Below are 4,439 nucleotides of genomic sequence, written 5' to 3'. Positions count from 1 at the left end.
GACGCTGCAGGTGCAACAGTGCAGCTCGAGTGTAATAAAGTGATGAGATAATAATGCATACACGAGTTCTTCATTTCACGGCGCAACGCTGATGAGTGCGGAATGATTATGATAATGAAATAGCATAATAGCGGTGCTCGGGAGCGGGTGGTTGGCCAGGCGTCGAGAACAAGTGGATCATACGGGCTGAATCCGAGTTCTGTTCCGTCGTGTTCGTGCGATTGTGCGTGTCCATTTCACCGTGTTTTTCGCAGGGAGCTATGCCGGTGCAGGGGAGCTGCTAGGGTTTCGTGGTGGTGTTGAAACAGTGAAGGGAAATTCCGACGGAAGCGGAAATGAAGTGAATCAGTTGTCTGTTGCCTACGTGTGGTGATTTTCGAAAATGTCCACTATGAACGCCTGTGAATGTTGGCGGGTGTGTGCGTAGGCAAATTTTGAGAACTGGTAGTTATCACGAACGGGTATTATGAGTTTGTGGACGCGATAAGGTAAGTTCGGCATTCAAAGCCGATTTGTTTATCATAAATCAAAAAATGAAAAGATTTGTAATCATCTACTACCCTGAACAATATATGATATAACTAATTGATAAACAAAACAAATTTAAATAAAGTAGTAGCAAGAGGTTAAGGTGGCACAAATAAAGTTTGCTAGTAGAACATATTATTTGTTGTAATAAAAAATTTCATAAAATAGCTCACAGAGCTCTTCTACATTAGAAGACATTTTGGTACCGTTGAAATACGCGCCAATTGAATACAATTTATTTTTGAATACAATTTAATTTTGTGCGGGTATTGTTGTTTTTGCTACTAGTAAGAAAAAAATGCTAAATAGTCTCAAAAAACCTCAGAGTGAAGCCCTGATTCTTTTCAATGTGTGTTGATTTGCATTTGTACTTCAATGGCTACTCGCATAAGAAGTGCCGCAAGAATGGAACGGATGAATATTCAATTTCATGCAGATTGATAGCATCAGTTGACCATAACCTGCAACATATTGCTCTCGACGAGAGCCATCTTTGTACAATGGCAGCGCAAATGATGCCAAACGACACAAGACAAGGCCGCATACGTAGAGAACAGTTTCCACAACCCAACAGTATAACTTTTCCGATTTAGATTTATGGCCATGTTTTTTTGTTCCTCCCCTAACATTGGATCCAAAAATGTAGGACCACTTCAGTTTTTTAGAAGCTCAACCCAAATGGCCACCAAACGAAACGAGAAACAGTGCTAATCAAATAGGATGTACGACGAGCATGGTGCGACCTGTTGAAACATAATGACTCCACAAGTTGGTAGATATCGAATTCTATCGCGTTGCAAACGAAGAGCCAATTTTGCCCTATTTGTGTATTCTAGCATATTCTTTTTGCGAGCATTCGCATTTTTTCACACAAAAACTTTCAACAGACGGTTTATTTTTTCGTTATTCCAAATTTCAATGATGAAGCGTCAGTATCGAGTGATTTCATTTTACGTTTTGTTAATAGTTAACAGATGATCAGTTTATGATTGTTTGTGTGTTGGGATTCTAACATAACACATTGCGACAGATGAATGGAAACTTAAATGTTAAGTATAGTGTTAACATTTGAAAAAAATGTTTGAATGCTAATCCAATGCATCATAAGTTCATTCGCTCATTGCTCATTTGCTAAACTATTGATTAAAAAAATATTGATGGATAGATTTGATCGAGATTTTCTATTTAGAAACAAAATATATTAATGATATTATTACTTTTTTTACATTTAAATTCAAACACTTTATTATTAAAATATATTGAGATGAAAGCAATGCAAAGATTATTTATACATTTAAATTCTATTTTTATTTCGTTTCATGTTGAAAAATGACTAGTTTAAAATATATTTTGTTCTTCAGTTTAATAGAACCATTACCATGGTTGTAAATAACTAGTATACTAACAATTGAAAATTATTCTAATTGAAGGCTTTTTATAACAGTTCGCAACTTTGACAAGTGCCTTGACATTATACCTTTAGGATAAAACCAAAGAATTTCATTCTAAGTCTATGTTTTTAACCCAATACTAAGAATCTGCGAAATGTAGCCATCAAATACATTCAAACCAGATTGTCAGAAAATTTGAATTAATGACAAAATACTAACATTTATTCATTTCTAGTGGTTGTGTTTTAGTCAACATTATATAAAAAGTATTTACATTCTATGTTTTTGTATATGATAATTTTAGGGCAAAAAGTTTATAAACCAATAACCGACATGATTCATCAGTTGAACACCAGGCGTCTCCATTACTTCATTAGCCGGAGGAGTCACCTGGTACCTCTTATACAACAAAAAATTGATTGATTCAGATATTTTATTCTATAGCTCATTTATAAAATACATATAATCATAAAATTAATTACCCAAACAACAATCTAATAATCTTATGGCATTCGAAATTAAATTCGAACTATCCAATTTGACACGATTTCTGCCATCTAAATGCTATCAAGTTTCCGAGCAATGAAATTGGTCCTTTATTCTTAGAACAAGTAATCCAAAGCAACAAACAATAACAACACGGTGCCTTTCAAACAACATTATACTTACCTATCAAGAGCTTCAAACGCTTAGTGGTCTTAGCCTGCTCTCGGAAAAGCCGGAACTCCTCACGGTCGACTGCTGTCGTATGCCATTTCTAAATCCAGGCATTTTTATCGGACCCATCTACGCCATAATTCCAGCTTTGTTTTGGCCTATTGCGTTTCTTTTGCCCATGAGGACAAAAAATAAAAACCTTACAGGCTGGGCTGGTCGTCTGACTAAAGTATACAGTCGTTTATTATACTAGTTAGTATCTTGTCATCGAAAGAAAAATAGGTTTTCAGTGTCTTTTCTAAATGCAATAAAAACTCTCAATTATGTGGAAATAAAATTTTCATATTTAAAGTATATTTTCAATTCCTCCATTTGGGTTTTCATAGGCCGTGTGCACTAAATCTCCTTCCAAGTGGGGATGAAAGACTGCGCTTTAATTTTGTTACGACCCTCGAGCTAGCATTCCACAACGGATTGAATCACGCTAACGGCCTCGTACGTTTTCGATCTCTTATTTCAAGCTCGCACATCCAACCAGGCCACAGTTGCGCGAGTGAAGTGATTAAGTATTAATGAGACGTATAACGATACACATAATGCCAGCCTCATAACTGCTGCGTCCGCTCAGTTTTCACCCGTGCTTAAAAGACCGATTCGTGCCGGCGGCAAAAAAGCGGTACATTTGAACGAAAATTCCATTATTTTGCTCCAAACGAGCGGGTACCGATACGGAAGCCGGTTTGGCTACCAAGCGATGGTTGCATGATTATCATGCCTAGGCATTATCATTTCACAGCACCTAGACTGTAGCGGAGTTGTTGATATGCAGTTCGCTGATGGGCGTGCATGCGTACGGAACGATCCAAAGTGCAGAAATGCAGAATCCCCCGGTTCACCGAAAGCGCTTCCCACTTGACACGGGATCGTCCTTCCAGTCAGCTCTTCTTCATCGTCTTGTCCCTGTGCCACCCATTTTTCTTGGGAGTTCTTTGTCTGGCATCTACAGATGCACTCGAGTCCCTCCATTGACAATCGCTTGAGGCGGTCTCTCAAATATACGGCATCCCGGAGCTGGAGCCTACGCGAACGATGCCTTCTTTAGAGGGGTGCAATGGCTGCGAACGTTGAACGGAAGCAGTCTACGAGACACTGCTGCATCCCTGTCGTAACTTCTCGAGGAAAACGAAAAATAGACATTGCTTTGAAATCTGCATTCAATCCACTCACATGCTCCTCCGCTGGATACTCGGGTGGAAAGTAATCGCCATATGAGAGCGTCACTGCTGGAACAAAAGTTTCCAAGGGCAAACCTTTAACACATCGTCGGTCTAATCGGGACCGCAGCGCACGGATGACGCGACGGGTGGTAGAATAAATTTTTGCGAATCAAAAAACCATTTGTACTCCATTGCAACCACCAACTTTTCCCATCACCATCTCGAAGTTTTTGCCGGGACAAACCTCAAACAAACTGTGGCGGGCAACAAAGACCTCCTCCCGACATGCTGCATCCGGGCAGGTGTTCGGTCTTGGTTTTTTTGTCTTAGTTTGCGTCCACGCGCCCGCGTTTTGTTGTCCCGGGTGCATCGGAAAATGCATCCCGTAATGTATGTTTTAGCAGAAGCAGAAGCCAGGCGCGGTTCCTCGTAGTCTCGTCCCCCGAGGACTTTTGCGGTTGTTCTGTTGGTAGCGCGGTTGTGGTGCGCTATTGTTCCATCTCTCGGGTCGTCCTACACCGTTCGTCCGACTGCCTACAAGGGCTGCGCCAGGCCACAACAATACCATTTTAGCGCACTGTCTTTGACACTCGGATCTTCCCTTCCACGTGCGCGGTTCTTACCCATGTAGGATGGCGCGTTCGCC

Source organism: Anopheles nili, chromosome 3 (genome assembly GCF_943737925.1).
Source record: "Anopheles nili chromosome 3, idAnoNiliSN_F5_01, whole genome shotgun sequence".
Classification (NCBI taxonomy): domain Eukaryota; kingdom Metazoa; phylum Arthropoda; class Insecta; order Diptera; family Culicidae; genus Anopheles; species Anopheles nili.
The sequence above is the reverse complement of the archived record's forward strand: the minus strand, read 5'-3'. Positions refer to the sequence as shown.